A 25,000-nucleotide genomic window follows, 5' to 3' on the forward strand; every position below is an offset into this window, starting at 1 on the left:
TATCTTTTTATGACTGGTGAAAAGAGCGATAGTCATGGAGGCCATGCCTTTGATCAATAATCAATCTATTCAGAGCTGACGTAATGTTAAATAGGAACTACGCCTCCACAAATTGCAACGTCAGGTTGTTACCGCTGATCAAAAATTTGAACTTTTGCCTTTCTAATAATAAAATATATAATATTGGTTTTAAATTTTGGCACGATGCCAGTAATTTTGCGGTAACGACTACGTCGATTAAATCGGCCCCAGTGTTCAACTGGAACTTATTTTATCGACACCTAAAGGATGAAAAACAAAGTCATCCCCGGCATAATTTTAAATCAGGACGTACTTGCTAACTATTTTGCCAGCTCGTCGCCTTAATACAATATATCATATTGTAACAACTGTCCAATGTTCTACTATCTATCTATCTATCTATCTATCTATCTATCTATCTATCTATCTATCTATCTATCTATCTATCTATCTATCTATCTAGCTAGCTAGCTAGCTAGCTAGCTATCTATCTATCTATCTATTTGTGTGTGTGTGTCTTTCTTTCTGTCTGTCTGTCTGTCTTTCTGTCTAGCTAGATGTCTGTCTGTATGTATATATGTATGTATGTATTTATCTATGTATGTATAAATGATTTTCAAAATGATTTTTAAAATGTGACCGCGTGTGTACCGTTGGCGATTTGCTTTCCTCTGTCTTCCCTTCTCTGGATCTTTCCTTCTCCTATGTTTCCGACGAAGAGTTCCGCTCGAAACGTTAAACCCTCCTTCTGCCCTTCCTTCCTGAGCGTCCAATAATACTATATTTGTTCCATGTCCTCGCGTTGTTGTGTTTTCTCTTTGTGTTTTCATGTTTGGATTAACTTTATAAATGTATGATCACTCTTTCTTTGTTTTAGTTTATTTTTGACCAACCACTTTCCGGGTGGCAAGGTTGTAAAGAAAAGAAAATTGTGATCGTCTCTTGGGTAAGTGTTCATCCTTTCAATTGCGAGAACGTTTTACAAATTTTGAAGGTCCCAGATATTGCTTCCATTTTTAGCCTATAACTTAACAAGATGTTTTTTCACTACAAGTTCAGTTATACTTTGGTTCAGTTATCTTTCTATTAACACACATATTTGTTTTTCATTAAAATTGGTACATGTCTATAAGTGAACAGAAATCTTGTTTGTGTGTGTGTGCATGTGTGTGTGTGTGTGTATACTTGATCATGAGTGTGGTACGTGTGCTTGTATATCTTCTCAGTGTGTGTTGACATCACTTGTATGGTGTTTGAATGCGTTAGTATACCTGGCGTTCGAGTGCGTGTATCTCGTACGTATAGATGTGTATCTGCTGTGCATGTGAGTGTGTGTGTTTGTGTGTGAGTGAGCATTTGTGTGTGTGTGCCCATATTACGGCCAGTGGCTTGAAGTTCATTAGCAGCGTTAAATCATGGCGGTATTTTATTGAGTTTTCTTTTACAAATAATATCAAAATGACCCTTTATTGAAATATTTACATGACAGAAAGGTTGAAATGTATTTATGAATATTTTGGAGGCAATCATATCTTTCAGTTTCTTTTTATCGACTTTGCATGGATGCCTATAGTTAATATGTCAAATTAGGATTCCCTATTTCAGTTCCCTTCTGATAATGACAAGAACCTTTTCCTTTTAAGCGTTGCCCTGTTAAGAATGCAAATTCAACCGGTAGTTATGCCAGCTCAATGGAAAACCCTAGTTCTGAGGAGATTAGATTATAGCTCACAGCTTTGGTTTCCTAACCCATTTGGTCTCATACAAGAAATTGAAGGGTTACAAAGAATGTTCACCAGTATAGTAACTTCGATTAAAAGTTCTGTGTCTCTACCCTCTTGAACGCCGTAGAGGGAAATATACCATTGTGTACGTATGGAAAGTCCTGGAGGAGCATGTTCCAAACTTCAACATTAGAAAACAATTTTAATGCACGGACTAGTAGATACTGTTAGCTTCCAAATATACCGCTTTCGAAATCAACTAAAACATTCTCTTGTAAGCGGTCTGATATTTAGTGGTCCTAAGCTGTTCAATTTCCTACCTAAAAAAAATCAAAAACATCAAAGGAATCCGTATTGAAACGTTAAAAATAAAAAACATTGGATAAACTGCTAATGGTAACATCAGACCAGCCAACTATTCAACGATACACTCGAAGAAGATCAGCTGCCGCAAACTCAATCATAGACCAAATTCCAGTCATAAAACGGCAACAAAACTGTTAGAAAATGAATTAAGACAGAGCTTCAGCATGGTCGCAGTCTTATGGCTGAAACCATTAGAACAATACAAGAAAGAAATCTATATATGTATTTATTTTGATATGCATAGACTATTTTCCACTTTCGGATGTCTTTTTGCCCTTTTATTTTATGCACATACACACATACCCCCCCCCACACGTGTGTGTGTGTGTGTTTACCATAGATCCTCCCAAATCTACAAACCATTATCTAAGCGTTATCCACGCCTATAATATTATCTATGAGGCCCAAAAATATAAAAAAAAATCAGAAAGAAGTATTTCAAATATACATTCCCATCATCGGCTGTGAAATGGATATCTCTATTGTTTCGACGCTGAGCAGTACCATTTTTTTAATTGTTAACAGATTAAAAAAAAACAAACGCTGCCTAGGAACCAATAGAAATCAACAGGAGTGGAACATTGGCGTAGTATGTCTATTACGCCAAGACCTGCTTATTACCACAAACAACAACATCAAATTAAACAAATTAGTATTAACTTAAAGTTACAAATCAGTATCTATGAAACAAAAGCTTCCCGAAAATGACATTGTGATCCTAAAATTATAGTACAAACATAGAACTACTGTACTAAACTTATTGAGGAATGCCTATTCAATCACAGACACATAACTCCATTACAAGGAACAGTGAACCTATAACTCAAAGATTATAGACTAATTAACGAACAGATATATGCTATTTCCAATATATATCATATTACACACATGAAACTATACCAAAAACAAGCCCAATATAAACTAGTGAAATATTACACTTTAACCAACCTCCTCGAATAATATCCAAAGCGAAAGATAGGCCTAGATCAATATCTATAAAATATATATTCAATGATATAAATTAAATTAACCAAATAAATTGCTAATTAAAAGTAAAATAAGATTAGAATTAAATTTAAAATTATATATAAAATAATATTGACATGGCAAGGACTTCTTAAGTAAAACAAATTAACATAAATCAAGCATCCTACCTACAAAAAGACTGAATAATCCATTATTAATTAAATAGCACAACATGTCTATTACTTGGGAACAACTCAAACTACATTTATATTTATTGAATAAACAAATATATATAAATGGAATTTAAACTAATATATACACCTAAAATTTATAAACATTTAAAATTATTAAAAGAAATATATCGTAACAAAAATATTCTACGCATAAAGCAATAAAACTGCATGTGTTGCAAAGAAATTAACGAAAGCCTCACTTACATCTTAACCCATCGCTGCCAAAAGATGCAAAAGATCTATACCTATCAACAGGCGAAGCCCATATCAACTACCGAACAGAAGAGACGTTGTACACGATAATGGATGATAATCAACTGAAAAACTGCTAAACAGCGATTTAACGTTCATCTTAAATTATAACTAACACTCCTTCAAATTTCTTGTTCAGCTGCAAATTTGAAATCATTCCATATTTTCTCTACATTTCACCATTTTTCTCAAGCAACAGTGAAAATATTTAATCAACCAATTACTACTGTAATGTATTTTTCAATATGCACCATTAACTTTTTAACCCTATCCCAAAACAGTCCAGCTTTGTTCATTATTCTACTGTATCTCATAACTTTATTGGAAACCACGCTATAACTTATTCAAAGAAGAATTCGGCTATGTGTCTATGCACGGGTCCACCTGTTGTCTGTAAAACTTGCGACATTTCTGGCCCAACGGAGCTTGTATTTTTGGTATTCTACAATCACGTTGTTCACTCCACTCCGTTCTCGAATTACGTTCTCGAATTTCGGATATGCTCTCAGAATGGCATTCATAGCATGAATCTTTCCATGGCTCTTTGTATCGTAACCAATTGATGGTTTTCCCAGTTCGTAGTGGCCCACGTTTCACTTGCGTATAAGAATACAAAAAGGACGGTGCCATCGAAAAACTGCCATGTAAGGTTTTGTACAGCTTTGCATTGATCATATCTTTTATTGGAGTAAGCGCCTTCCATCCTGCCCTTATTCTCGCGAGATTTCAGCATCCTTATCTCGTCGAATATACACCGCTCCTCTTTAGAGAGATGGCATCTCATTTATCTATCTATCTATCTATCTATCTATCTATCTATCTATCTATCTATCTATCTATCTATCTATCTATCTATCTATCTATCTATCGATCTATCTATCTTCTATCTATTTATCTATCATCTATACATCTACTACATCTATCATATCTATCATCACATACATATCATCATACACATACTACATACATACATACATACATACATACATACATACATACACGCACATACTAGTATCACAACTACTGCCAACGATTAAATACGATTAAAACCGAAACTACAGAGACATTTCTACTACAACTATCATGACTCTCATCACCAATACTAACAATTTTCCTTTTTCAGAAAACGGGAGGGAGGGGCCCTTCGCAGTCACAGATATGCTCATCACAGCAGTTTTAATTTATAGAAAAGCACCCACTGGGGGTCGCGAAAAAGTTCTTTTTATACGTTTGTTCCTGTCTTTCCATGCGTCGAATTCATTGGACAGCTGATACCAGTGTATTTTATGATTATGTCCTCATTTGCTGATAGTCTCTATAAAAATATCCGTCCAGATAAGCTGGGGACATTAGTCCCAAATACAGAGACCAAATGTCTATGAGGCCAAAACACAACCGCAGCACAACTCACAACACAACCGCAATTTCTAATGCTACGTCAAATGCCTGATTCACAGTTTACACCGACACTTTTTCCAGTCGCTACAAAATCTTCTTATCCGCAAAACCCTTTCACTTTGATCTAGTATTGAAACATCCCTTTCTGTTACATGTATTACGATTGCAAGTAATCGTATTTTCGATTGGTGAAGTGAAATTTGGTGATATATTCAAATAAATGTTAAAATTATGAAATACTTTTTAAGAACTTTTATTGTAACATTACGATAGATGCCAATATGTGCCTTATAAATACATTTCAGCACCGTATAGACTGGGCAGAAGGCTAGAAGTCCTGCTGGTGTGGTGTGTGTGTGTGTATATGCACACACATATGATTTATATGTGGTGTGTTCTCGCGTATACATACATGTCTGTATATACTCATATACATAATATATATATAGCATATGTATAATACTTGGTTTTATACATATGTAATATACATATTCCAAAATGCATATAATATCTCTATATAATGCATATCGTATAATATGAAATATACATGAATTTAATTGATAATTCACAATAAAATATCATACTCACACATATATATACATATAATGTGCGTGGTTTTGTATGTACGCTTGAATTTGTGTGTATGCTTATGTGTTTGTGCACTAATGTCTGATCAATAAACTCACGGCTGTTATTCCACTTTCAACTCTTTGTAACCTTTACAAATGAAGAAAATATCAACAGTGAAATTTGCTATACAAATTAATCCATTCACTCATCACTGCATGACTCATTGCAGCAGACTGTATTCCTCGATGTCATTCTCCAAAGACAGGAGGGAAAATAATAATGATGATAATGATGATAGTAGTAGTAGTAGTAGTAGTAGTAGTAGTAGTAGTAATAATAATAATAATAATAATAATAATAATAATAATAATAATGATAATAATCTGAAGTTTCACTCTGGACTAGATACTAGTATAATGAAGGTTAACTTCCTATTCGAAATCCTTTTTGTAAATTTATTTTCCTCCACCCCATTTCTTAAGGAACATTTGTTCCGTACGGTACATAACTATACTGTCTGTGATGTTCAAAGTGTGGGAGAAATCAGTTTCAGGATATATCATATACAGTTCATCTTACATTTTATGTCATTCGATATTGATACCTACATAAGGTATAAGGCTTTGATTTGTCTGGTATATCTGTGCACTTGGGTGTGTTTGAATTGAGAAGAAAGGAAAAAAATAACGGTCACGTTTCGGCATATCTCGAATGCCGAGGAAAAGAGAGGCCCATAAAATGTCTCTAGTACATTCGTCAGCTACATGAATACTGCAATAATCTTCTCGAGTGCCGGAAGAATCAGTAGATCCAGTGGTAATCCGGGTGGAGTGCAGGTATGTAAATGAGGAGAGGTGTTGAAAGTTCGAGAAGTGGTTCAGATATGCAAATCCAAAGAGTTGGGAGTTCATGCTGGACTGCTGAAACCTACAAGATTTTTTAATTCCTTCTCTGTTTATTTTCTCTTATTCCTTTCTGTTGAAGAGCGTAGGCTCGAAAGGTAACAAACTTTTTCATTTATCCCGAGCGTCAAACTAATACACTTGTTTGTTGTTCATACACCTGTATTCGTTTTTTGTTTTTCTATAAATTTCAACTATCTATCTATCTATCTATCTATCTATCTATCTATCTATATATCTATCTATCTATCTATCTCTATCTATCTATCTATCTATCTATCTATCTATCTATCTATCTATCTAATTAGCTAGCTAGCTAAATAGATAGAGAGATAAAGAGAGAGAGAGAGAGAAGAGAGAGAGAGTAAGTGAGAGAGAAGAGAAAGAGACAAAATAGAAAGTGAAAGTTGAGTACACATAGATTGACTGACTGGGCGGTAGAGCAAATAGAAGATATGGTAGATGGGTTGATATGGTGGATAGTTTAGGGGCGACACAAAAAGGTAGAGCTGTATAGAGATAATGATTTGCACACACATACAGACAACTGACAAAGACATAAACTTATTAATAAACTGAGAGAGTGAGAGAGAGAGGGGGGAGAGAGAGAGGGGGAGGGAGAGAGAGAATAATTGAACGAAGTTTTAATAAGATTAATGTAAAGATGCCATTACGAAAGAAGGAAAAGCTTTTGCAACACGATGTTGTTGCCAAGACAACGATAATAAGCAGTAACGGCAGCAACAGCAGTAGAGGCAGATTATGCGTGAGTGTCATATATATATATATATATATATATATATATATATGTACATGTATGCATATATTTATATATATAATATATATATATATATATATAATCTGCATATTTTATATATACATACAGACATACATGCTACATATATATATATATAAGATATATATATATAGATATTATATATATATATATATATACATTATATACATCATATATATACATATATATATATATACATACACAATATATATAAGTATACATATATACAAACATAAATATTACATACATTTTAGATATATATATATATATATATATAACTATATATGTACACATATATATAAAATACATATATATATATATACACATATATATATACATACACATATATATGTATGTATATTATAAATGCATATATATATATACATACATGCATAATACATACATATGTGTATATATATTATAATAATAAAATATATATAAAATAGAGATGTTAATGTTCATTCTGATTGAACTAGTTCTTTCATGCATTAAATTCTGCATCGTCAGGTTCATGTAGTAGTGGTGACAGTCATGCTTTGTTAAGCATGACTGTCACCACTACTACCTGAACCTGAAGATTGCAGAATTTAATGCATGAAAGTACTAGTTCATCAGAATGAACATTTAACATTCTATTATTTTTTTTATTATATTATATTATCTTATATTATATCATTAAGATTGTAAATAAACGTAAAAATCAGACAAGGTTGGAACTCCTTTTACTGTGTTTTTACTGAGATCTCCTTTTAGTAGAAAGAATAGCTATAACTTTTTGACTGCTATTTCTAAATTCGGTGTGTGGTGAGGCAATTCGTTGCTAAACCCTTAATTACTTAGTATATACTATATATATATATATATATATTATATATATAATATATATATATATTATATACGTTTAAATATTTGTTGTGCAAGATTTTTTATGTGAAGTCGTGTGTTGAAACAGATATTGTTATATTTCGGAATGGTCATATTGCCAGTTTAGGCCAATAAAACACACGCACTATATATTTGGTGTTATTTTTCTCAGTGATATTTATTTTTTACATTAATCTTAATCTTATTTCGGCCAAAGTTCTTTGTCACACTCTTGTCCTGACCGCATCAGTGGTCCTTTGTTTTCTTCTCACTTACTTGTGTCTCTCCTTACTACCGTCAGCCATTTTGTATTTCTATTGTAGGTCTTCATTTGCGCATGCTTATATCTCTATGTGCGTCTATGTTTATTTAGTGTGTGTGGGGGGGATGCCTGTAATATTTTGTATCTTCTGGTTATATACATTCTTGTAATTTGTATTTTGTTTTTGTTGTTGTTGCTTTTGTTCTAAAAGCTCATCGATTCTGTACCAACACGCCGACAAGAACACGGGGGATCAATCAATAACATAGAGATTAAGATATTGTCCACACATAGACACGATGCAACAATTAGACAAATACAGAAGCTACACATATAATAGAAAATAAACCTAGCCTGATAGAAAACTAGAATGGAGCAATAGCGCACACCACAACATATGACAATAGTGGATCCTGCAAACATAATAAATACACAGGTAATTAAAGAAATAGAAATGAATATCTATATATATGTATATGTGTATATATATGTATATGTATATGTGTATATATTGTGTATATATGTATTATATTATGTATATGTATATGTATGTATATATATATATGTATATGTTATTCTTTTTTTTTTTTTCGATTAGATTTATTATTATTATTACTAATATTGTTGTTAACATACATACAAGCATATGTAATGATAATAATGGGTGAATGTAAACACATGAACAAAATTAGAACAAAACCAACAACAAAAAAAACAAAATACAAATTACAAGAATGTATTAACCAGAAGATACAAATTTACAGGCATCCCCCCCCCACAACTAAATAAACATAGACGCACATAGAGATATAAGCATGCGCAAATGAAGACATACAATAGAAATACAAATGGCTGACGGTTTAGTAAGGAGAGACACAAGTAAGTGAGAAGAACAAAGGACCACTGATGCGGTCACAGGAGTGTGACGAAAGTACAATAGAAATACAAATGGCTGACGGTTAGTAAGGAGAGACACAAGTAAGTGAGAAGAAAACAAAGGACCACTGATGCGGTCACAGGAGTGTGACGAAAGAACTTTGGCCGAAATAAGATTAAGATTAATGTAAAAATAAATATCACTGAAGCAAAATAACACCAAATATATAGTGCGTGTGTTTTTATTGGCTAAACTGGCAATATGACCATTCCGAAATATACAATATATATATATATATATATATATATACATACATACATATATATATATATATATATATATATATATTATATATATATATATATATATATATAATATATGTATGTAATATATATAGTTATATATATATATTATAATATATAATATATATATATATATATATATATATTATATATAATATAATATATATATATATACATACAGGGTTGGCTGAAAGTCACCTGACAGTATATTAAAAATTCCATAAATTCTGTATTGACTCGATTCGAAAATGTGTCGCTCAAGAGGACTTCAGTTTGAACAATTTTCCTGATTTTTCATATTTAGAGGCTTATAAATTCATTCTTCGATTGAGTGTCAGGTGACTTTTGGACAAACCTGTATATGTATATATATATATATATATTAATAACAATAATAATATGACAACAAAACAATGAATGAGACCTCGATATTATGTAAATAGAGGAATTTAATCTACAATTATAAGATGTGACAATTAGTTGGTTGTCATAATAAAACTCAAAGAAATGAACTAAAAAATATATATAAGTATGTGCATTATATGTACATTTGGAAAGTAAAATCACTTTTTCCATTATTTATTTTATTTCGCTTTTATTAATCCTACAAACGTATCAGATTATATATATATATATATATATATATATATGTATATTCATATTTATAGTTATATCGTTGATATTATGCAAAAGTGTCGTAAGTCCAAAACGTTACTTTTTTTTCAGAAAATGCAAAAATAGTTTCACCATTTCATAGCAAGACCGTTATACTACACTTTGATAAGTTTTGATATCTTAGGAACTGAAGCATCTGGAGATACGATAACTTGACCAAAATTACCGACTATTGCAAGCAAAAATAAATATTTAAAAAAAACGCATTTGGGAAAATCTGGAATACGACAGTGTAATATAATAGCAACGGTATATATATATATATATATATATATATATATATATTTCTGGTTGAGTACATAACTCTAGCATGACTTTCCTGTATGATATATTGAATCTGTGAGTGCTTTAGAAATGTCTGTAACTTATGTTCACCATTTAACTTGATGTTCTACCTCCTCTCCTACCCCACCCTCGTATATCTCTTCTTTTCGCCACTACTTCCCGTTCTTTTTCTATCATTTTTATTTCTTCTATAATGTATTAGTCCATTAAGTCATTGACAGAATCGGTAGATCAGTTAACAAAATGTCACATCGTAGTGAGTTACGTTCCTTTTCACTACATTTTAAATGACGCCGGGAGCCGATAACTTAAATTACCAGTTGGTGTTCAGATCCCTGCATTATGTATAACAGTATACATACAGAGCTTTCGAGTTATATTTAATGATTTGTTTTTAAATGCTGCTTTCTTTTTCAGGGACTGGTTGATGTACTGAAGAACAGTCAAATGCGTTGGAGCGTAGATAGATTAAAGTTGTAGTTGAGAAAAAGTTAGCTGACTGAAAGCTATCTAAGTGTTGGAAAAGAAATATCTTTATCTATCTGATTCGTGTCGGTTATGAAAATGCCGATACCTTGGCTCTGTGAACACTGTAAAGACTGTAAGACGTGTAATGCACAGCTGCAACGGATTCTATGAAGCCGTGACCCACAGAAAAGGACACAACTTGAGTCCTTACTGCGTCAGGCTTAATTCTGATGTCTGTGTGAAGCTGATGGAAATTGTCGTCATACCCTGATTGGAGAGAGTTGCTGCTGGAAGGCCACATGTGCAGTAGTAGGATTCGGCTCCATGCCCGACCTCCAGAAAGAGTCAGAAGTGGTTGTCAGAGAATTTCTACGACTTCGTCACCCTTAATTTCTGACTTCGTAATTCCTCTCCATTGTAACCCCAAGGATTACTATGTGTGGGGAGAAGTTGAGAAAGGCATCAACCGCTTTGTCTGCAAAGTCAAGCTAGTGGCCAACACCAAGGAGGTACCAAAACATCTTCCAGGCACATAGTGAGTAACTCGTGAGCCTGGTTTCGGCGCCGTCTTGAGGCCGTGTCGAAGCTGAGAGTAGCTACTGTTATCTCCTAGCTATAATCTAGGTTATATTTTGTCATTTTTTTAATACTTTCATTTTTGGATGAAATATTATCTTTTCCTCTTATGTAAAAAAGTCAAATTTAGCCGAAACACTCTGTGTAATATCCTTCTATGCGTAATATAGTACATAAAATGTGTATTATGTGTGTATGTGTGGGTGTGTGCGCGTGCACGAGTTTATGCGCAGCGGTGGCTGTGGGCTAAGAAGTTTCGTTTTTGTTTCCCGATCACATGTTTCGGGGTTCATTTCTATTGCGTGACATCTTGAGCAAGTGTCTTCTAGTATAGTCACTAGGGCCGACCAATGCCTTGTGAGTAGATTAGCTTGATAAAAAGTGAAAGAAGCCCATCATGTATATATGTATGAGTATGTGTGTGTATGTGTGTGTGTGTGTGTGTGTGTGTGTGTGTGTCTGAGTGTGTGTTGGCTTACCACGCTGGCCGGTGTATCTACGTCATACTAAGTATAGTGTGACGTATGTATTGCTGAATACTGAAACATTCGCAACATGGAATAAAAGAGTACTAAGTCAATACCCATAACCTGTTCTCTTATTATTGTTGTGATCTGTATTACGTCATAGCTCATGCCCTCTAATACGGACGACGTGTGCGTTTAAGAGATGGTGGGAGTTTAACGCGATTAACATTTGAGCCGAAACCTGAATGGTTTAATTGTCATGCACCAAGCGAGCGTATCCAATCATATATTTATATATATATATATATATATATATATATATATATATATATATATATATATATATATATATGCTCGCGCGCACGTGTGTGTTTTTGGCTTGTTATATCCCTGTAACTTAGGGCTTCAGCAAAACCAGACTGATAGAATAAATTAAAAAGTACTCAAAAATTACTGGGTTCGATTCCTTCGACTAAGACCCTTGAAGTTAGTACTTCAGTACGGCTGCAGTCCAAAGACCGAAGCAATTAAAGAGTATATATGAGTGTATTTATGTATTATTTTGTCATATAATGAGAGCTGATAAGAAAGTACTTCTTGTTGGTCTTCTTGTTGTTTTTGTTGTTGTTGTTGTTGTTTAACCTCAGGTTAGCTCTGATCACGCAAGCTTCTGATCAAAAGCATTCGAGGTTCGACCATTTCATCTTCTCCTAATGTGCAAGTAATTTAGGGCCACATTATCGAATGTGTCCTTTTTCTAAAACTGTAGGAGTGTTCTTTTAGGTAGATTTGATTGCTATCTCTCTAAGAGAAAGATCAAAGCTGACGCAACTTGTCATTTAAGTTACAGGTACTATTATTAGAACGCAAAGAGCAGGAACAGATACTAGAAGTATTCCGTTCGATTCTCAAACAATTCTGCCAGTTAACGGCTATGGATTGGATTTTATCTACCGGCCTGGAGGCATTGAAAATTAACTTCAGTATGATTAGACAGCCAAATCTCTAAAGACTATGTCAATTCTACGACGCTCCAATGACGGTGTCAATTTGCTGCTTTGGGTGTAAAAAGAACTAAGCTTTGTGTTTAGAGACAAACGTTTAAAATATTGTTTTCATTGATCGATATTAACAAAATATTGACCTTCGTGGCAATCATGTTACCTCTATTTTGCTGTTTGATTTGCATTTAAATCATTGCTTCAAAAATAAACATAAAAAAGCGACAAAGCAAAATTTTCAAATGTTTCCGTTTGATTATGACCTTATATCTTATTCTTATCATTTGATTTCATTTAGCAATGATTTTGTATAGCTACTTTTTGAGAGAATATGCCCTTGTTTATAAGTTGTTTATAATTTTAGCCTTTAAATGTATTTTGATATGCTGCCAATTTTTTGATGAAATTTATTTCTGTAAAAAAAACTTCATCCTATATTAGTAGTATATATATATATATATATATATATATGTATATATATATATGTATATATATATATATATATATATATATATATATATATATATATATATATATATATATATATATATATATATTGTGTGTGTGTGTGTGTATTAGTTCCACAGGTGTTGGTTTGTTTACGTGCCCATAAGTAGCGGTTCTGCATAGAGAGACTGCTAGAATAAATATTGGGGTCAATTTGTTTGATTAAATCCTTGAACGCGGTGCCCCAGCTTGGTCGCTGTCTAATGACTGATACAAGTAAAAGAATAAAAATAGAAAAGAATTATACACACACACACATGCAATGTATGTATATATTTACACATAGTATATGAGAATTTTTAGCTAAATACGAAACACATTTCATCCTCAAGGAGATCATTAAGAGAATTTTACTGGTAAATTTAAATGTAGATCAATAAATCTTGCTTAAATCAAAATCAAATTAATAAGTACTAAATTGTCAATAAGTATAAATTGTTAAGTTTGTAAAGATAATTAACCTTCTGTATACACTTGTTACAAATAACATTAATAATTAAAAAAATCCAGTTCGGTATGGTCGAATTGTAGCCCCAAGTCTCGAAATCTCTAGAGATTAGTACTCTAGAATTCGCAAAAATATTTAACAGGGATGACAATGACATAAACATCATTATGCATGTTAGTACCTTCGACCAATATTCTGTTTGAATTAACAGAACAAACTTCACAGATTCTTTTGACATAAGCGGAAGGTTCTTTGTTGTAAATTTATGTGATTCATGTAAGGCGGCGAACTGGTAGAAATGTTAGCTCACCAGGAAAAATGCTTAGCGGCATTTCGACCATCTTTACATTCTGAGTTCAAATGCCGCCGGCCCAACTTCGCGTTTAATCTTTTCGGGGTCGATAAAATAAGCTGAACACTGGGGGTCAATCTAATCGACATAGCCCTCCCTCGAAACCGCTGGGTTTGTGCCAAAATCTGAAGCCAATATTATGTTTTTCACATCTATTTTCTTAAATGTCACGCTTAATATAGCTAAAATTTACTTTCTCATTAATCACCGATACAGGAAATTATTCTGTATAAATAGCCTAAAATTGAATAAAAGCTGCGTCACATACACGAAAAACTGAATAGCAACTAAACCAACTAAATAAATCGGGGCCAAATGCATATGCAAAAACATTAATGTATACCCTTTAATCAGATATGCAACGCTGAAGTAATTATCTACTAGTCTTCAGCCATCTTCGTCAAACCAAATATCAACACTCTGCCTTACACTATGTAGATATAGGAAACAAATTGAAATAAAGTTACTTGATTAACACATTTTTCTTCAGAAATTTAGGAAAGAGAATTGCAGCTATGCTTGGACTTTGAAAGAACATGTTGCTTCATTTGACATCAATCATTAGGTTCGAGCTCTATTTGCTAAGTCATTGGGAATTATATAGAACTATATGCGGGCTTATCGCACAAGTTTTTGTGTGCTACATTAGAAATAAATAGAATAACAAATACGTATATCCTCAGATGTCTTCTATGAATTTACATAGAATCCTCAATTCTGCCATTTAAAACATAGATAGTTCACGTATTTTTCTTTGTTTTTGCATGGTTCAACCAAAGAACGAGCAACGCTCATAACTATTGCAGGATCTCTAAGACTGGCAATGAAGAAAGGAGGAAGTGACCATGGCTTATGGGTTTCTACTGGCCAGTTAAGTAGCTCAATTGGAAGTAGTCGCAGAGCGTGGGCCTTTCAACAAATAGGATAGTTTTCCAAGTCCTTGTTCACGAGTCCAGGTTCCTTTTGTATTAGGCAGAAAGTTCTGCTGGCGAAGCACTTCTACATCTACTTTCAAACGAACAACGGTATTTTGAAAGGAGTCACTGGGTGGAGAGCTGATCTGAATGACCGCAACAGAATTAAATCCATTAAAGGCACCCAAAAGCTTGGTGTTAATATTAAAATCGGTCGATGGGTTAGGTATACAATTTAGCTAATAATGAAATCGAACTACGGTAAGGAAATTCATGACTTCACAGCATTTATAATGTGAGAAAAAGGTCGGAGAGGTGAACGACGACAACTACGACATTACGGCGATGATGAAAACAATGAGAATGATGGTTAACATTTGGGTAAGGAGGCCGATAGCAGTATCAACGTCTATATTTAATGGGTCGTGATGTCTGCAATGTAAAGCCAACATGAATGAATAATTAGATACCGACAAACAGACGGACATGGTAAAACAAACACAGATATACGAAAGACTTGGTAGATTGGTACGTTACAGCCTTTTTACGTTCTGAGTTCAAATCCTTCCCGCATTTTCAACAGATAGAGGACAGAGGAATAAATTGATATATAAATATGTAGATATATAGATGTAATTCGAGAGTGGAAGACAAAAGTAGGAAGAAAAAAAGTAAAAAGGAAGGCGTACCAAATCACTCACTGAAGGTAATGGGTTGGGTATATGAAGAGTGGACAAAGAAAAATAGAAATGAAAGAGTGACATTTGATATCAGCAGCCGCGAAATGGTGAAACTAAACAAAGATTTGGTATTTTAGCTAATAAAGACACTATGGACTAATGAATATAAAAACGTCATCTGTGAATGGTACAGTAGTAGCTGATGATGATAGAATTCTTTGTTATTGTTTGTGATGGGTCGTTAAGTTGTCGGCGTAAGTGGGATGGTAGTGGTGGAGTACTGATACCAAAGTTAACAGCCCGTAATGCTAAACCTTCACATGAATGTTCGATATTCTAAATGGCTCAAGAAAACAATAAACCTGCTGCTGCTGCTGCTACTACTACTACTACTACTACTACTACTACTACTACTACTACTACTGATAATGATAAAATACAATCAAAACAATAAGTAGAAAATATGCTATAAATTGTGTATCTTTCTTTTACGTGATTGGTTGGTGTTTATGTAGATGGGAGTGCAGACGTTAGAACTAACAGCCTGTAATGATATTAATAAGAGTTGAGGGAAATTGTCCAAGATCGAACGCTAATACCCAAGAGACCTTACTAGAGCATTTTCAGATGAATCTACACATTGTGTATGTGCATTTGTATGTGTGGATATGGGTAGGAACATATGTATGTACATATTTATGTCTTTGTGTGTGTATATATATATATATATATATATATATATATTTGTTTCTTTATGTTTATGTACATATGTGCATATGTATATTTGAATATACGAATACATAGGTGTTTTTCTCTCTCTGTATGTGCGTATGTGTGCACGGATGTATGCGCGTGTGTTCGTTTTTGATCTTCTATGTTTAATGCTATAGTGTATTAATGAGGCAAGTATGTAGTAGTATCTTGTTGTTATTGTTGTCCCCCACCACTACCGCACATAAAGCATTTTCGTCACTTAGCAACAAATGTAATTTGTTAACTTTTTTTTCACTGTTTTAAATGCTTTATATATTTGTATTTTACTTTACGTTTTGTATCTTTTATTATTGATTTTTACTGTATTGTAGCGTTTCCTTTTTCATATTTTTGTTACTTTTCTTTATGATCAGTTTTTAGTTGATAGGAATTATTGATTTCTTACATTAGTACTACGCCATACATTTCTAATAAACTGAGATAGTCGTTTGACTCGATTCTAGTACATTACTGGTATTTATAGATTGTTATTGCTGTTTAAGCTCAGATAATCAACTCTGATCAAGCAGGACCGAGTTTGATCAATATGGCATATCATTTCGATCGTGACATGCCGTTTTATTTTCTAAATATCCAAATGGTTTAAGAAGGCCGTTGTGAAACCACGAAGTCTCGAGTATGATCCGCCTGCGTGACATCCCGGGCAAGTGTTTTTTTTGTTTTTTTTTTTACCATAGCCACAGTTCGATCCAAGCTTTTATGTAATTCAAAGGTCACACACCACATCACACTGATTCTGCGAAAGGATTACGTTTGGGGTGTTTTGGAATATTCAACCACTTACACTCAATGCATAGGGGTAATTCAGCTAATCGAACAAGTGAACACTCACCGTCGCAACACATAAGGATACAGTTTTACATCTTTGCCTGTAGTAACCAATGTGTCTTTTTCTTTAAAGGCCATAGGATGTGATATGAAAGATATGTTGCTATATCTAGCTTTTTCTTTGGTAATTATTTTATCGACTAGGTGAGATTTGAGCTCAGAACACGTAAATAGCTTTTAGTCCAGCATGATGTCATTCCTCACTTAACAGGTATAAAACGCGAATAGTATTGGCAAAAACAAGTCAAAAACGTAAATAGTATTTGCAAAAAGAAAAAAAAAAGAAAACAGTAAAAACACAAAGGAAAAATTTAGAGAAAGAGAAACATTTTATTTATCTGGTGAGAATAGGAACTGAGTCTCTATTATTCATATTTATTCTAATATCAATATTCATACTTCCAAGTGTATTTTGAGGGCATATCCACATATATAGTAGATATGCGTATAGTTTTACTTTAGAGTATGTATTGCATAAAGATATGTACAAGCGCGCACACGCGTGTGTGTGTGTGCGCGCCAACCTATGATATTATTGTTTATCGTGACATATTTTCGGTTACTCTTTCAACAATCTGACCTATGGGACGAAACCAAGACAATCGAAATCTTATCGAAGATATAATTCACATCTTTAATATAATGAAACAATATCAAGAAAAGATATAGATTATGTATCAAAACAGAAATATGAATATGTATAATTTCCACGGTTCAAACGACTGTGTATAATACTCATAGCTTTTAAACCGGCAGAGCACGCACATTATATAAAACGTTTTGTGCATAAGTAATGTGCATATATAAATTCAATGCGTCTTTTTCGGATGAATCAATAGCGAAGCGACAACAGCAGTTGGTATGATAACAACGTTATTACTACCACTCGCTGTACCCTATAACCGGAAGTTGTATTTAAAAAACTATATATTTTTATGCAACTCCTGTCACTAATGAGAGGGAACTAACAATCAAAACATAATACCACGTCAAGGGTAAATTGGCACTGATATTTGTTTTCTTTAGCGTATTTCGAACGCCTAAGATAGTTTAAACTAGTTCCATTTTATTTTGGGTATCTGTATCCGATACATAAAAATATATTGAAAAAGAAAAGAAAGAAAACTATTGTGATATATATCTCTGCGCATGTCTTTGCTAACATCCCCGCAATTTCGGCTATATATAAACATAACTATGTATATGTATATATATATTTATATATGTGTATATATGTATGTCTATCTATCTATCTATCTATCTATCTATCTATCTATCTATCTATCTATCTATCTATCTATCTATCTATCTATCTATCTATCTATCTATTTATCTATCTATCTATCTATCTATCTATCTATCTATCTATCTATCTGTCTGTCTGTCTGTCTGTCTGTCTGTCTGTCGGTCTGTCTGTCTGTCTTTTAGGAATAGTTCCCATTCATACATGCTTTATTTTTGTAAATACGATCGTTTTTTGTTAAGGTTTTTCTCATACTTCATGTTAATACTCAGTTTAGTTCGCAAGAAATAACTTTCTTAAATGTATAAACGTTTTAAGACATTTTCGGTGTTACCTCCTGGAAAATATTGTTATCATTGATATTAATCATTGTTGTCTTTTTATAGCAGGCAGCAAGGATAATGGAAATGATATTGTTACTGAAGACACAATCATCACTAGATTTAAAATTTTGACCATTAGCCCCATTAAACTTTCCTTATAATGTTTCCATTGCTATTCTAAATTTTGGTGGAGTTCTATATCGGATGGTTGTATCTTCAACTAGTGTTCCCTATCCAGTTCTATTTTGTGTTCTTGGTGGTGTAACATTAGAATAAACTTTTTCCTTCTCTCCTAAATATGTGGCATTCTACCACGTTGAAAAATCATTGTCTTTCTTTTGTGCCTATAGGTCTGTGTATTTCCTTCAAATATCATCTATAGTTTAGCTTCATTGAAACGTCCACTCTTTGTTCTGGAGAATTCAATTCCAGTTTAAAGGTCCATTTTCCTAATGATTTATACGAGAGCACAGTTGTTGATTGCAGAATTATGAGAGTTAAATCCATATTCACACAGGCATAGTTATGAGGTTAAAAAGCTAGCTTCGAAATTATGTGGTCATGCTTCTGAACGCACAAGTATAGCATTTTAGTTAAATCTCTTCCATTAGAGCCCCATGAGTGAAATTTGGTGGACTAAAGGATTGAGAAAAAAATTTGTTAGACGGAAAGTATGAGAAGGCCTGACAGATACATACACACACGCACACTCACGCGCGCACACACATAATGTATACATATATATACACCACCACGTACAGAGATATATATATGTATAATGCCAAACACAGTCACATATATATATGAGTGTGCGTGTGCATAAATATATGTACACACACACACATATATATATATATATATATATATATATATGTACATTAGTTTTATGTAATCATTAATATATATATATGTACATATATATATATATATACATATATATATATATATATATATATATATTTATATATATGTATATATATATGTATATATATATATATGTATATGTATATATATGAACCAACTTCACGGCAGGAGGTGCAGATGAGGGCAGCTGCATCGAACTCTCTCATGCATCAGATGGCGTTTGCTAAAAAGCATCCGTGAGGTAAACCCGTGTAGCAAACCAAATGGCGGTGCCCCAGCATGGCCACAGCTCATTAGCTGAAACTGGAAAAATCAAAATCAAAATCAATATACACATATATATATATGTATATACTGATATATATATATATATATATATGTATATGTAGAATAAATATATATGTGTATATATATATATATGTGTGTGTATATCAGGTGATCACATGATCGACCAGACCGTCGGATGTTATACATCCCTGATCACAATCCGTCTTGTATGATTTTAGGCTTAGAATAATACCACCCCGCTGGCTGGGCGAGCAGACCAGCACTCCCTCTAATCGGAAAGCCAATCCGTCACAGGGCCACCTTCTTGCAGCTGAGTGGACTGGAATGACGTGAAATGAAGTGCTTTGCCCACGATCAAATCCACGATCCAACAATCGTGAATACAACACCTTAACCACTATGCCACGCGCCTTATAATATGTGTGTGTGCAAGTCAGAGAATTTAACCTAAAATTGCTTAAACTAAATAGGGATGACCTCATATATATATATATATATATATATATTTTTATATATATATATATATATATATATATATATATATATATATATATATATAGTACACACATACACACACACACACACATACATATATATATATATAGTACATCATGTGTGGAGCACTTATTCTTTTTTAAGCAAAATCATAAAGTTGTCTACATACACACGCACGTGGGTATGAGTATGTGTGTGTGTGTGTGTGTGTAATACCTCTTAGTTAAACTGGATTACGTATCCGAATTCGTTTAATCTCCTTTGCACCGACTGTACATCTAAGCAGATTGGCTCAATACAAATTTTGGTTAACTATAGGGATCAACGGATTGAGAAGAGCATTAAACTCATGATTTGGATGAATAACCCCGTTTATTTTAGATATGACAAATGCATTCAGCAAATGTCTGAGCTTCTTAATGTTTATTTTGGGATGATAATTTTATAATGTTTCGATCAGATTCCTTTATTGGTGAAAGATTAGTGTTTTGTGTCCTTCATCAATGGAAATATTTCCACATTCCATGGACTAAAAGTACAAACCGTTGGATAATATGCTGAGGCCTTTTCCCCTTGGTTAGCTCCCCATAAAATATCTACATGGGCAGCTGATGACATGATAAGCCCAGCGCATTTGGTTCAAAATTATCCCTTCCTCAATAGTGGTGCTGCTAGCTTTCTCAATTATACTGATATCAGGTGTGTAAGAGGACCACTTTGTGTTCAAGATATGCTGGGTACAATGCTAATTGAACCTTTCCAACTGTAAGCTGGAAAGGTTTCGCATCCATATAACTGGGTTTAACACAGGTTTCATACACAGCGAGCATCGTGTCTCTTGTGACTGCCCGATCTGACCAGAACTCGCATCTTGAGTTTCCCGAAAGTAGCACAAACTTTCGCAATCCTGTAATTTATACATGTTACCATATGTGTGTGTGTGTGTATGTGCGCGCGCGCGTGGTGCGTGCGTATATATGTATGTACGTGTATGTGTATGTGCCGATGTGTGTGTAAACACATCATAATCGTCTGAGGATCGGCAGCGAGAAACTTGGAGTAACGATTTGTGAAGATTTAGCCTCGTATATCTCTCTATATATAAACGGCAAAATGTCTGCCTCTCTGTGTGTGTGTGTGTATCCTTTATACAAATCCATAATTTTTCAGTTAGAGGGCTCGCACTTTCTATGGTCATTCAAAACTGTCCAAGGGTGGTCGTGCACATCTTTACATTTCCCCAGTCACCCCGCAAAGCCATTACAAAATCAATAGGAGTGACTTTTTTGTGAATTTTGTATCCAAAACCCAATAAAAATGCCCGAAACTTGATACGGCAATTGAATGCCAGCTAGCTCTATGTGATTGGTTGGAAATTTGGACAGTACTCGCGTGTATGTGCGCACGCACGCAGCTGTATATGCACTAGCACTATGACCCGGCGTTGCCGGGTCATAGTGCTAGTGTATATATATGTATAAAGCAACCACTCAATGGCTTGTTCCTAGGCTCGAAGGCAGTTCATTTGATACAGTCGAAAGGTTATTGTCATTTAGATTCATGTCAGCATTAATCAAGTATCCCTATACAAAGACACACCATTCGTGCCCATCGCGTTTTTAGGAGTATCTAGTTGAGGGAGATAATTTATCCTTTCACTCTCATCTTTTTTAAAAGACATGATGTGAATCGAAGGAGGTTCAGTCGCTATTACCAGTAGGCTAAGTAATCATAAAGCCTGTCTCTCGCTGTCTTGACTGACTGTCGAATGAGAAATTATATATAAAAATACGATTTCTGCCCCATTAAATTTTAGTCTTCACTTCGTCTCACGGCACTTCCACAATACATACACCTCAACAATTTAAAGATCGTCTCCTCCAGTTTCTTTTTCCCCGCTAAGAATAAATCTGTCGTCTTCTCAAACAAACTGCTTGTGAAATAAAATCCATATGTTTCTCCTCTTCCTGTTCTTATGCTGCCGCTACTACTACTACTACTACTACTACTACTACTACTACTACTACTACTACTATACTACTTGAAATACGTCGGTTACTTTCAACAAGCGACGATCAATGACACTTTGAATGCTAGGCTTTCCTGTAGTTCAATGTAGGCCATCTCAGAGAACTGAATACTTAACAAGTAAACAATCAAATCAGCAAACAAACAAACTAGGTTTTAGTAGAAGTAGAGGTGGCAGTAGTAATAGCATTGCCGCTGTTACTCTTACTAATAATACTGCTGCTGCTGCTACTACTACTACTACTACTACTACTACTACTACTACTACTACTACTACTACTTTTACTGCTGCTGCCGTTGCTGATAATATTGATAATGATGATAATAATGATGAGGGGAGGGTGATTCTTACGCACAAACCACTCGGATCAGGTAGGAGAGAGATTAATCAAGTGAATTGGACCGAGTACATTACCGGTATTTAATTTATCAATCCAGGGAAAGAGGGAATAAAGAGGAAAGTGGGATTTAAAATTGATATCGTTAATGACAGCTTCAACAAGAAAAACAACAAAAACGATAAGATTACCCCTCTTCAGTAAACCGAATTTTAAAAAATTGATGCCAGGAGAAAGTTAACTATACAACCATAGTAAGTACCACACAATGTTGAATAAGTCATCCTTACCAAACTTCGGTTTGGAATGAACTCTGACATAACGTATTAACCCAAAGAGTGTAGAATATATACAAAAGGAAGAGTTTTACGATCCATTCAATTCTTAAAAGTGTAATTAATGTGAATTAAGAGTTAGTTGCACCGAGAGCAACATGATTGGAACAGGAAAAGAAATTATGACAGAGCGGTGTTGCGGTCATCAAATTAGGAAATATAACAGATTATAATAACGAAAATGACACTATGAATAAGAACATATAACTGGTACCTATCAATGTAATCTGTGTGATAGCCAAAAACATAAAATAAGTCAATTAGATGAAGTAATAGCTTTTTCTATCTGTTTCCCTGTGTTTGGCTATCGACCAGCAGACGTACCCTAAAGAAACAAAACCGTTATAGTGTTAGAGACGGAGAGAAGGTGAAAGCAGATTTAGATTTTTGCTATGCAAAGAATAGATTAATTATATAACATCATCAAAACTGATACGAAAATAATTTCAGGAAGGAAAATAGAAAACTTAACAAGGCGAAACGAAAATAACTGTATATTGTACCATGCAGAAAAAAAAACCTCCTGAAATAATGGCGAACAAATACAGTAGTAGAGCTATCAGTGTCCATGCATATTATTGTTCATCATTCTAGAACAACATTAAGGTTAAGAACAACAACGCAAGTCATACAATTAGTCATCTTTTGCTATGAATTATCTGAAGTATAATGTAGAGAGCCCTTCATTGTAGTTTCTCTCTTCTATAAAGAAAAATGTTCACATTAGCTGCAACAAAATATACTTATAAGCACAATAACGTGTGCTGTTCTGCATAGGCTTGGTTACCAAAATTCAACTATATGAAGAAAGAATTATGTGTTAGTTGTACAAACTCTTACAAAATTACATTGCGAAAATACCAAGGAACTTTTAGTAATACACAAATACCACAAAATAGCACATAAGACTTTACATAATTTTTCTCGGACGAAAATCAATATAGTCGCCACAAACGATACTATCAGCATTATTATTATTATTATTATTATTATTATTAGTATTATTATTATTATTATTATTATTATTATTATTATTATTATTATTATTATTCAGTAGTTTTAATTTTATAACGCGCTTTCACTTCACTACCGAGCGCCGCTCTGTGTGCCTTGGGTATGTGCTGTGATTTGTTGTGATGCTCTGATGGTTACTGTATTGAAAGTGTTCTGCGTAGGATGTGTGCAGTGTCTAGTAGTGCAATTTTCTGTATGTTATATGTGTTTGTAAGTCCTGGTGTTTTTGTTATGTATTTATCTGAATATTTTTTTATCATGCCTAATGCTCCTACTATGATAGGAATTGTTTCTGTTTTTAGATTCCACATTCTAGTTACCTCTATTTCCAGGTCTTTGTATTTTGAAAGTTTCTCCATTTCTTTTAGAGACACGTTGTCATCTGCTGGTATTGATACATCAATTAGAAAGCATTTCTTTCCTTCATGATCTCTGACAACTATATCTGGTTTGTTGGCCTTAATTTCTCTATCTGTGTGTATTGGCATATCCCAGAGTATGGTTGCTTTCTCGTTTTCTGTGACCTTTTCTGGTGTGTGCCTATACCATTTTTTTTCTGTTGTT

General features: G+C 33.6%; 1 long non-coding RNA gene across 1 annotated transcript in view; it reads left to right on the forward strand.

Moving 5' to 3' along the window:
* The window catches only part of LOC118765459, a 149,462-nt gene that overhangs the window by 120,776 nt on the left and 3,686 nt on the right, over nucleotides 1-25,000 (forward strand). The window contains exon 2 of the long non-coding RNA XR_005001326.1: nucleotides 899-967. This is a non-coding gene — a long non-coding RNA (uncharacterized LOC118765459). The remainder of the gene's footprint in view (nucleotides 1-898; nucleotides 968-25,000) is intronic.

This window comes from Octopus sinensis, linkage group LG11, assembly GCF_006345805.1.
Source record: "Octopus sinensis linkage group LG11, ASM634580v1, whole genome shotgun sequence".
NCBI classification, from domain to species: domain Eukaryota; kingdom Metazoa; phylum Mollusca; class Cephalopoda; order Octopoda; family Octopodidae; genus Octopus; species Octopus sinensis.